The sequence below is a fragment of the Malus domestica genome, chromosome 10 (assembly GCF_042453785.1).
Source record: "Malus domestica chromosome 10, GDT2T_hap1".
Taxonomy (NCBI): domain Eukaryota; kingdom Viridiplantae; phylum Streptophyta; class Magnoliopsida; order Rosales; family Rosaceae; genus Malus; species Malus domestica.
The window spans coordinates 20,069,994-20,082,123 of NC_091670.1; the positions used below are offsets into that span (position 1 = coordinate 20,069,994).

Genomic DNA, 12,130 nt, shown 5'->3' on the forward strand with positions numbered 1-12,130 from the left:
GCTAAGAGTACTGTATAATGTTTGGAAATGTAATTGACTTTTAACACGTTGTTCTCTTCTTCTTTTTTTTCTTTTGTTTTTTTTTTCCTTCTCATTCACAATCAATGTCTGTATTGAGAAAGAAAAGGCAACGTCAAAAACTCCTACCGAATAATGAACAAAATGGGAAAATGCAATTTATAAGTGCTCAAGAGATCCAAAGAGATCTAATCTGAGCTTTCATATTCGTTGAAAATTAACGGAAAAATGAAAATAATAGCAACACATTAACAACCAACACCATACAAAGGTCAATGAGTTCAACATTTAAGACACTGATCAGCTTCCGAACACTAGTCATATCTTGTCAATTCGAACGAGTTCGCTAGCGACATCAGTCATATATGGCCTTCTTTCAATTTCGCCTCGAGTGCATGACAATGCCAGTTGTAGGAAATCTTGCAACTGCTGCTTCACTTTCTCATCTTCCCCTACATTGTCTGAATCTCCCCGATTTCACTAACATGTAGTTTCACGTATGCAATAATCGATTGGTATTCTCCAGTGTCATATTTATCTACGACTTTTTGTCCCGTTAAGAATACAAGTAAATGCACACCAAAGCTATAAACATCACTTTTTTGTGTAATGTAACCAGACTTCATGTAGGAAGGATCAAGGTACCCTAATGTCCCTTTCAGATCATCTTCAACATGAGACTGCATAGGAGGAATGGAAATGGAGAGTGAGAAGTTGGTGAGTTTGGGAACATAATCATGGCCCAAGCAAATACAGCTGGGTTTTAAATCCCGATGAATGATTGGAATGGGAAAGGCAGGCAGTATGGAGATATGTAAGTGCATTAGCAAGCTGCTTGGCAATACGCAGTCTAGTTTTCCATGGTAATGAAGAGTAATTTTCACTACCCCCTAGACCTCCTTGATCGTTGAGAACTCCTTCCATCGCATACTCATGAAAAAGAGCTGGTACAGAAATCTCCAAGCTGCAGACCAAGAGTTTCAAAATATTTTTATGGTTGCTCATCTGCATTGATATAATAATGTCTCGAATGGCCATGGACTTGGCTTCACCTCCCGTCCCCATAAACTTCTTAACAATGATTGACCAGTCGTGTGGAAAACCACTGAACATTTTGTAACCACCATAAACATGTACAGAACTGGGAAATTGACTATTTTCAGTGGGTGAACAATCTTGTATAAGGCAAGAAGGATCGAAGTTGTTGGTTGCCCTCGTGAGCTCATCAGCAGAATAACAATTAACAACAAATAGGATTCGATTTTCCATCACAAGAAGCAATGAGATCCTCCAATAAGATGCTTCCATTATCCAAGAATGATCTCTCTCTTTCCTCCTTTCTGAAACATGTAAGCAATGGGAAGAACCTGATTAATACACACCCACACACCCACACACATCCACACCCGCATATGTATAATTAAAACACACACCAAGATATGACAGAACACCTTCCATATAACTTGAATAGCGTATTTTCCTTTCATTTTTTGCCTATGAACTTCACACGAAAGTCTAAAAGATTATATATAAGCATTCTTATTTGTTCGAACCTGAAAAAAAAAAAACATAAAATATAGCGTGTTGGATTTCTTGCTCCTATAATCCTATTGTGGTACTAGATTACAAAGGCAAGAATCTGGCCTTCTTTAAAGGGTTTCTGTCCTAAAAAATGAACTTTGGGGTTCAGCCTCATGAAATTTAGATTCAGCCTCTGCTGAAATCTTTGAGATTGATGATCAAAATTTAACACAATGATTTAGAAAACAAGTACAAAAATAGTTACAGGAATATCTCAAAATCAGGTCTAAATCAAATAAAGGCATATATGATGATTAAAACAAGAACTTTCAAGACTTTGGGTGGCATTGCTTTCACTTTTTTCTGGCTAGCACCCTACCTCCTCAAAGATTTTAGGTTCTACGATCATCTGCAACTGGTAAGCACGTGAACTCACATACACAACAACTGATCTATGTTCTCCTGAAACCTATAACTTACAATTGCAAGAGTTATTTTATTTTATTTATTTTTGTTTTGTGTAGCACCAAGGCCGCTTAGGATTGGACTAGATTGCACCAGGTAAACAGTACTTGAACGAGCTGTGTATGGCACGTGCAAGCAGAGCAGCAGTTCTGCTCCATTATTTTCGTATTCTTCTGCTGATGGCTTTCATTTGAGAATATGATTATAGTTCTGAAATTTATTGCTATATGCTTTACAAGGTCAACATGTCATCCAATCATCTTCCCTGCTTGAAATAAGATATATGCAGTGGGGCCGAGTAAGAAAGTTACATGAAACACCCCCATATTAGAAAAAAAGATTATTAGTCAATACGATGAATGGAGGAAGGGAGCAGGAAATTAGGAAGCTGACATACATAATATATGAAAGCACACAAGTATCCACAACTACGTATCGTTACAATCTCCTAAAAACCTACCTCCCAGTTCACAAATCTTCTGCCACATATCCTTATAGAGCGTGACACAGTGTACATATTTCGTTGAAGACGGGTGAGAGTAGTCGTATAAATGTATCAAATATAAAAAAGAGATTGCGATTGCAAATGAGGGTTTGTCATAGAGAAAGAGAAGTTGCTAAGTTTTGGGAGCAAAGTCAAAGAAAATACGGAAAAGGAGGGATTGGTTCAGATACATGTACATATTCATTAGCAAACGCAAAGTGCAACATTAAGAAATCGTACGAATTTAGAGAAAAATGAAAATCGAACTTGCCTTGAAATCATTGAGCACAAAAATATATACATGAATGAAGACTAGGTAGCGACCATCTCTCTGCTAAATAACTAGAAATAGGAAACCATAAAGTATTGTTGAACCGATCTATATCCTATTTAGACATTCAAAGTGTTGGAAATTTTGAGTAGAAATTTCATTGTCCCATATTGGTCACTACCAAAAGGTTCTCTCACTTTATAAGGCTTTATCCCTTATAGAAATTGATTGAAGTAATGGACCATGAAGAATAAAATTGGGCTCAATATTGGGATTGGGCTTTGGGGTGTACTAATAAATTGATAATTAATATATGCTCAAGCTCAAATAATATTTATATTTTATATCAACAGACTTCATCTAAAATGAAAGAACACCAGAGAGCGAAGAACCCCTTTGAAAAGATGTCTCCCAACAGACGCATCTCATTGTCATACCTGTTGCAAACATGCATAAACCTATTATATATACATCCATCTACATGGCATTTAGAATACAGAAAAATAAAAATCTTAGCATTTTTACTGAGAGAACCACAAAGAGCATCTCATTGTCATACCTGTTGCAAACATGCATAAACCTATTATATATACATCCATCTGCATGACATTTAGAACACAAAAAAATAAAATTCTTAACATTTTTATCGAGAAAACTACAAAGAAATTCGCCAGAAGTCAAGTTTTCCGCCGCTGGAATTCTGACATAGATCGTTGAATCCTGGTGAAGCAGACATTTAGAACACAGAAAAATAAAATTCTTAACATTTTTATTGAGAAAACCACAAAGAAATTCGCCAGAAGTCAAGTTTTCCGCCGCTGGAATTCTGACATAGATCGTTGAATCCTGGTGAAGCAGACGTCCGTAGAACTACAAGCACTAAGTAGGGACAGAATTTCTGTTTCAAGGACATTGCAGTACACAAGCCTCGATCTTCAGTTTGTCTGCTAATATTATTTCGTTTTGTTCATACTCTGTTAAATTATTTATTAGCAGTTATGATTTATTAGTATATATAAATTTATCATTGATTGTTGATATTTATCAAACACAAAGTAATCTTGATTCTTGGTAACACAGGATAGACTTCTCAATTCGGACAAGTTCTTTGGCTACAATATCCATCATGCATGGTCTTGCGCCAATTTCTTCATAAGGAATTTTACCACCTACAAAAGAAGGGATAAAAACACTTAAAAATACTTGCAAGAACAAGGTTGTCGTGGTATAGCAGCTCAAGCAAGGTCGTTTCCATAGGGATTGAATGAATAATTTGTATTTATACTAATACTTAGCTAATTATTTAGAACAAAGTTGTGAAAAGGATGATTTTGGAATTTAAAATAATAAAAACGATTTTAAATTAAAGACAATTAAATAAATTAACTAGAGAACAATTTAAAAAAAAATCAATTTGTAAAAGTCCTAGGGTTCAACCGTCACCGTTACAATCCTATGCAATTCTACTAATTACTTGTAAATTTCCACATACATGCTTTGAATGTTAGGTTTTCCTAATGCATATTTTCCTCGTGATGCTCAAGCGAAAACATATATCTAACATGCAACCCATCTGTGATGTTCAGATCAAATATAAACATGCAAGACTCATTAAGTTTTGTGAAAACCCTTGAAAAACCATGCAACCCTTAAGAGCGTGATGTTCACCTTAAGTGAACTTACAATTACTAATCACAAGAAGCCCTCCTCAATTTCAGGGTAATGTTCCAACAGAAATTGCATCAAATTACTTGTCTAAAAATCTTAATGGTCGCGAATCACTAAGACAATTAGATAGTTTTAATCGTGATGATTAATAATTCAAAGTAAGCATGCATCCATTCATAAGCTAACATATTCATGCTAAGGCTCATGGCATCGCCCTAGCAAAAGAACTAGTTACGAACAATCATAAAACAAAATATTATTAAGAATAAGGATAGAAAACACCTAGAAAATAAACTTGAAAAACTCTCTAAAGTGTGCATGTGTTTCCTCCTCTCCTAATGTTAAAACCCTAATGGCTAAAAAGCCTTATTTATACCACTACAAAATAAAACCCTAAGGGGGCGTTTGTTGCACCGGACTGTCTCGGACTGGACTAGCTGCAGGGACTAAGCTGGACTGGCTTAGACTAGACTAAGCTGGATTAACTTAGTGAAGCGTTTGGTGCTGTGTCGGATTAAAAAGCAGGACTCATATATTATATTATTAAATTTTATATTTACAATATTTTATCATTAATTTAATTTATATATATTAATATTTTATTATTAAATAATCATTTTCCTTTCTAGAAACATTATTTTGGTCAAGTTTTAATCATCTTCTTCTCTCATGTTTTCGTCCGCACACTGCATCCTTTTCCATCCAAATCCCTCTCTCTCTTCCCTCTGCCTTTTTTCCGTCCAAATCCCTCTCTCTCTCTCTTCCCTCTGCCTCTATTCCGTCCAAATCCCTCTTTTTCTTCCCTCTGCCTCTTTTCCTCTCTTCCTCTTCACTGCAAATCTCTCTCTGCCTCTTCTATTCCTCTCACAAAATCCCCTGCAAATCTTAAAATCAAACCAAAGAGCAAGAACGAAAATGAAAATTTAGGAGTTGGCGGCGGAATGCATGCATGAGTGGCTTGAAGGTGGGAGATGGGGTTGAATCTGCTTTCGATTTCTGAGTTTTCTGGGTTTTTGGCTTTTTTGGGTTTTCTGGGTCTCTGACTTGGAGATCTTATGGACAGATGAGAGGGAGGTGGGGAGAAAGACAGTGGGAGGGCAAGTTCTCAGGTGTGGGGTGAGGCAAAGTGAGGGGAAGCAGGGAAACGGGACTAGCAATCCCCTCATTTTCGGGGGCTCTCGCTAAGCCCAGCTAACGAAGGATTTAGTCGGCACGAGTCCGACTTAATCCCACTAAACTCAATCCCGGCTTGCACCAAACATGGGTTATTAGTCCTAGCTAGTCCAGTCCTAGCTAAGGAGGTCAAACAAACGAGGCCTAAAAGGTCTTAGAATAAAACCAGGAAACATAATAAAAATAATAAAACAGAAATTAAAGGTTTCCTATTTGAACTAAAATTCGGACTTCTCAGAAAATTAGACTTTTGACCGACCAAATCAACTCCGATTTGGTCCCAAAATGTCTCTTTTGAAATCTTAAGATGTCCCCTACAAATTCCCAAGATGAATCTTCCTCAAAACATTCCATCTTGACCTTCAAAATGCCTAAAATGTCTATAAACATCAATCTGGGAAAATTGCGCGCTGGGCCTTTATTTCATCTCCACGGTCAAACGGATTCGTAGAAAACTATGGAATTTTGATACAATCATCTTGAAAGACTCACAAACCCTTTCCAATTGGAATCACTTCAAAATTCATCGGTTTGATCATGTTTTTCTCTAGAAGAAGTCGAATGTCCTACATTGGAAATACAATTCAAAGTATTAAAATTCTACAAAATAATCAATAAATTAATACTAAGATTAGGGTAAAATATATAGTATAATATCAATTGCTGATGTGCTTGCTCATCTGCCCTGACTTTCTCAAGAATGCAAGGATCCACAATTGTCTTGTATTGACCATTGGAAGCATGTAATTTCACTTATTTAGGAACTGATGGGTCCTTCTGCTGCTGCTTAATCCACATCCTGAATTTTTTGTCCCATCAAGAATACAAGTAAAACCACACCAAAGCTATAAAAATCTGTTTTTCGGTAATGTACCCAGTTGCCATGTAGGTAGGGTCAGCATACCTATATGTTCCTTTCACGTTCCTTTCACATCATCTTCAACGTGCAATTGTTGAGGAGGAATCGTGATCGATAGTGAAAAGTTGGAGAGTTTGGGAAAGTAGTCATCGTCCAAGAAAATGCATGTGGGGTTTAGATCCCTATGAATGATGGGCCTGGAAAAGGCAGTATGGAGATATGCAAGTGCATTTGCAACTTTCTTTGCAATTAGCATTCTAGTTTTCCGTGGTAATGATTCAGTATCCCCTAAACATCCATGGTGGTCGAGAACTCCTTTTGCTACGTATTCAAGCACCAGAGCTGGTATAGAGAACTCTAAGCAGCAGCCCAAGAGTTTCAAAACGTTCTTATGCGTACTCATCTGCATCAATATGATAATATCATGACTGGCCATGGATGTAACTTCAACCTCAATAGGCCAGGGCCCTTGGAAGTACTTCTTAATGAGAACTGAGCCGTCATCTAGGAAACCTCTGAACAGTTGGAAGAATGAATCCTCACTTATAAGGCAAGAAGGATCAAAATTGTCAGTTGCCTTGACGAGCTCATCAGCAGAGTATGTGTGAATAGGGCTAGATTTTCCATCACACGAAGCAATAAAATCCTCCAATAACATGCTTCCATTTTTCAAGAATGAGCTCTCCCTTTCAGCCTTTCTTACACTTGGACGCAAGGAGAAACTGGTACAAAATATATACATATATACACAGGAAAGAAGATAAAATAGTCAAAAGGAAAGAAACTCCACGGAAAGCTACAGGACTTTGGATGGCATTGTTCAGAGTGCGCAATGTTAAACAGTTATCGATCAATTCATCCACTGATTCTATTGCAGATGGTATGTGAAAACAGCGCATACAGCAATTATACTCCATTGGATACTCCCCAATTGCCAATTGATTTTACGGTGGAACCTCAACTTTTTTCATGGTATCAAAGCAGGTTGTTCCACGTGTGAAGTCAAACGGCCACAAGCGCTCCACGTCACCTCATTGTGTTATCCATGTGTTAGGCTTGAAAATTCGCCACAAGTGAGAGGGTGTGTTGAAAATGAATCCCACATTGATGAGAGGAGAGACCTTGCATGGGCTTATAAGCAAGTTAGGCTACTTCCCATATTACCAATTGGTTTTATGGTGAAACCCCAACTTTCCTCATGGTATCAAAGTAGGTTGCCCTACATGTGAACCCAAACGGCTACATGTGTTCCACGTCATCTCATTGTGTTGTCCATGTGTTAGGCTCAAAAATTCGCAACACAAGAGAGAGCATGTTGAGAATGAGTCCCACATTGATGGAAGGAGGGACCTTGTATGAGCTTATAAAATGTTGGGCTACTCACCATATTGCCAATTGGTTTTACGGTGGAACCTCAACTTTTTTCATGGTACCAAAGTTGATTGTTCCACGTGTGAAACCAAATGACCACACGCGCTCTACGTCATCCCATTATGTTGTTCATGTGTTTGGTTTGAAAATTCTGGCTGCCTTTGCCGCAACTTCCTTTTCTTGGAGCTCTAGTCCTCATTTTGTAGTCACTTTGACCTTCTTGAGCAATGGGATTGATATGTGCACACAGTCAGGAGGTGATGTGGCAACTTGTCTTATTTCATTGATGATGTGGACAAGGTTGAAAAGTCTTGTATTACGTGGAGACGTCCATGTAAGTCCAGTGAGGCATATAGTTTAAACAAGCCTTGTGGATGCAATGAATTCCAAACTATATTTTACACTATCAAACACTTCAAACTAGAGAAGATAATTTTGTTACGTAGAGAATGAAGAAGGAAAATAATGTTTTTGGTTAGTTATTTTCTGCAGATATTTTCCCCCTTATATATAATATAGTGTAATTTATGCCACTTAGTATTACGGCCTAATAGTATTCTTTTTCACTTATAAGTGAGAGGCCTTAAATTCGATTCTCGCCAAAGACGAATTTAAACCACATTAGTGCTAGCTCATTATGAGGCTAAGGGGTGGTTTGGGAGTGAGGTGCTTAAAAAAAAAAGCACCCATGAAAAAAAGCTGTGAGGGTTTTAGGTGTTTGGTAAACTGAAAAAAAAGAGCTTATTTTGGAAGCTGCTATGAGAATAAGCTGAAATCAAAGGAAAAGGCTGAAGCTGCTATTTGCAACTTTGGAAAACTGGTTTTTTTTCAAAGCACACGGAGCTACAGTGCTCCTTTAATGAAAAGACCCACTATCAGACTGCTTTTTTTTCCAAAAGCACTTTTACAAAAAAGTTTACCAAACACTCTGCTGATTTATTTCACAGTCACTTATTCTCATAGCAGTTTTTTTTCAAAGCACAACAATACCAAATCAGCCCTAAGTCCATCTCATTCTCCTTAGTGTAAATAATATCATTTGTTAAAATATATATATATATATGACAATTTATATTAGGTGACTTTTTGAATTAAATGAGACTATAGTATTTTACAGTTTCCAGGTTCATTGCTATATATGCAACGTAAAAGTTCACTAGAAATTCAAAGAGACTTGATCTTACAAATTTGTTACAAATTAATAGCAAAATGAATATAGTAGTAACAAATTAAAAACAACACGACCAATATTTGTTACAGAAGAGACTAATCGGCTTCCAAACACAATCACGCTGTTGAACCGATATTCAGAACTTATGATAACAGATGTGGATTAAAGCTAGCTAGGAAAAGTAGACTCGTCAATTCGAACGAGTTCTCTGGCTACGTCGGTCATATATGGCCTTCTTTCAATTTCGTATTGAGTGCATGACAATGCCAGTTGTAGGAAATCATGCAACTGCTGCAGTACTTGCTCATCACCCCCTACCTCCTCGAATATTTTCGGGTCCACAATTGTTTCAAACTGGTCAGCATGCGATTCCACATACTCAAAAATTGACTATAACCTTCTTCCAAGTTTTCTATGGAGGGAGCATTTTTTTCCGGTGAAGAATACAAGTAAAATCACGCTAAAGCTGTAAACATCTGATTTTTCTGAGATGCGGTTAGAACGGATTTAGACAGGATCAATGTATGAAAATGTTCCTAGCTTATGTGATATTAAACTAGCACACAAATTAAATCCTCTTTTTGATAATTGTAGTATATATGGATAAATAGGGATCATTCTAGGCCGGGGATTAGGAGGGATGCTAATCTACTCAAATTTAACTCAAAACACTTAACTAGGCTTGAAAACATTAAACTAGACTCTTAGGAATCAAAACTGACTCAAACTACTTAAAACGGCACAAAACAAGCAAACTGACTCCAAACTAACACTAAGGATGACTTTGGACGAATTCTAAACTAACAAGACTCAAAACAATGAAAAGACACCAATTGGACAGATTCTAACCTAGAAAACATGAAATAGAAAGAGGGGGGGGTTTGGTTTTTGGACCAATTTAAACTTAAACTAAGCAGGTTTAAAGACTCTAAATACTTTGGACGAAATTTGTGATTTTAAGGGTGAATGGCTAGTTAGAGGTCCTTCTCCACACATGACACATGCATACAAATCGATTTTCAGTTACTCTTCCGATAAACCATGAATGACAATGCCCCAGATTAACCGTGAACAACACTAATTAACCCTCAGATTTTCCTAATTTCATTGAATTAGACTCAGCGACACAACCAAATTATTCTTATCAAGTTCCCTATATGAACAACATAATAGAGATACATATCAAAGATCATTAAGTTCTATGAAAATCATAAGCATTGACAAAGCATTCGTAACTATGAACAGCATGATACTCCTGCCAAGAACTTACTTAACACGATCGTGACTAGCAACCTCTACTACTTGTGAATATAAGTTCATAACTATTAGGTGAAATTCCCTTATATTCTAGCATCAAATCCTTGTATGCAAACTAAGTATGCATCCTTAATTAACACACAAGAATAAGTTATCAATCAAACAGATAAGTGAATTGCATTCACGGTTTATGAAATCATAACTAGATGTAATCAATTCATATCACTTATATGTTCATGGCTTTGAATTCTCCTCTAACTATAATGAAATTAGTTCCTCATGTTCGCAATTAAACAAAGCCAATTAAAGTTAAACATTGAAAGCAAAGATAGAATACACCTAGAAAACGCCCCAACAACCCAACATCTTGAATGGCAAGAACGGCTCCAGGGGTCTCCTCTCCTTTCTCCTTGCAAAGTTGCGGCACTAGAGGGATGTATGTATATGAGTGTGTATGGTGCGAAATTATGGTGAATGGTGGGTGATTTCTGAATGATGCGGCACTTTATATTTATAAGGAGAATGTAAGGCATGGCTAGGGTGAGTAGGAGGAGAATTAGGACTCCAAATCATCAAGGAATAAGGACTATTCAATTTCAGATTCCAGGGAGGAAAATGATTGTTCTTTGCAGCAGGAAATATGATTTCTAGAAGGCTAGGTGCGACACATTCTTAGGATAAGTGATAGGGCTTCTAGAACCATGTTTTTAGGTGATCTAATATGAAATTGATTCCACATTGCAGTTGGAATTAAGGTAGGATAAGCTTAAGATATGATAAGATAAGATAAGGTTAGTTTAGATAGGATAAGGTTGGATAAGGTTTTGGATAATGTTCCTTCTTTTTAGTTGATTCCTTATCTTCTTTGTCTTGAATTTATTTTGTTCATCTTTTCAGCACATTCCTAGCCTGAACTTCAAAAACATCCATCCACCTTGCTCCATTCATATGCTATCCATTCTTGGCCCAAAACTGCTCCAAAATGCTCCAAATTGCACTTTCTTGCCAACTTTGTCATTTGAACCTACAAACACACGAAAATAGCTTAAATTGCTATAATAAACAGAAACTAACTATGAAAATGCAAGAAAACAAGCTAACTAAGTCGCATAAATATGCTCCTATCACTAGCACGCAATCAACTTCAACATCCAATTGATTAGGAGGAATTGTTGTGGAGAGAGAGAAGTGTGAGAGCTTGGGAGTATAGTCGTCGTCCAAGAAAATGCAGTGGGGTTTCAGATCCCAATGAATTATGCGCCTTAGTAGAGCGGTATGGAGATATGTAACTGCACTAATAATTTGCTTGGCAATACGCAATCTAGTATTCCATGGTAATAGAAGTTTACGGTAATTAGTGTTAGAGTTTTGAGATTCTTGTCCCACATTGGAGAAAACAAGATTCCCAATGACCTTTATATATGTTTTGTCCTCTACAATATTAATTAGGTGTTGGACCATTTGGAATGGGTTTGAGGCTTGGACCACCAATTATGTGGATTAGGCTTGATGATTATACCATAATATTAATATAAATTAATATTAATTAATCAAGAGAAGGGCCTTGGGGCACTTGGGGCCTAATAATTAAAATTAATCTGATCAATTAGTTTTAATTTTCGAGTTAAGTTTTTAATTAAAATTTAATTAAAAACGTTTTGATTAATAGACACAACTCTTTGGAAAGAGTTGTATATAGCTTCATATACATCCAAAAGGTATTTGAAGAGGTATGAAAGAGCCTATATAGCTGGAGTCCTCAGTTCCATTCTAGACCATCTTTTCTTCCTCCTTTCTTCCGTACGAAATTTCCAGAGAGTAAACACACAAAGCAAATTCGCTAGAGTTCTAGAATCCAGTGCGGGTTGTAAA

General features: G+C 36.7%; 2 pseudogenes; both read right to left on the minus strand.

The window, feature by feature from the left end:
* Window positions 1-336: 336 nt before the first annotated feature.
* On the minus strand, window positions 337-2,521 carry LOC114827595 (serine/threonine-protein kinase ZRK1-like; annotated as a pseudogene).
* A 3,567-nt stretch (window positions 2,522-6,088) lies between these two features.
* Window positions 6,089-7,201, minus strand: LOC114827394 (non-functional pseudokinase ZED1-like; annotated as a pseudogene).
* Window positions 7,202-12,130: the final 4,929 nt, after the last annotated feature.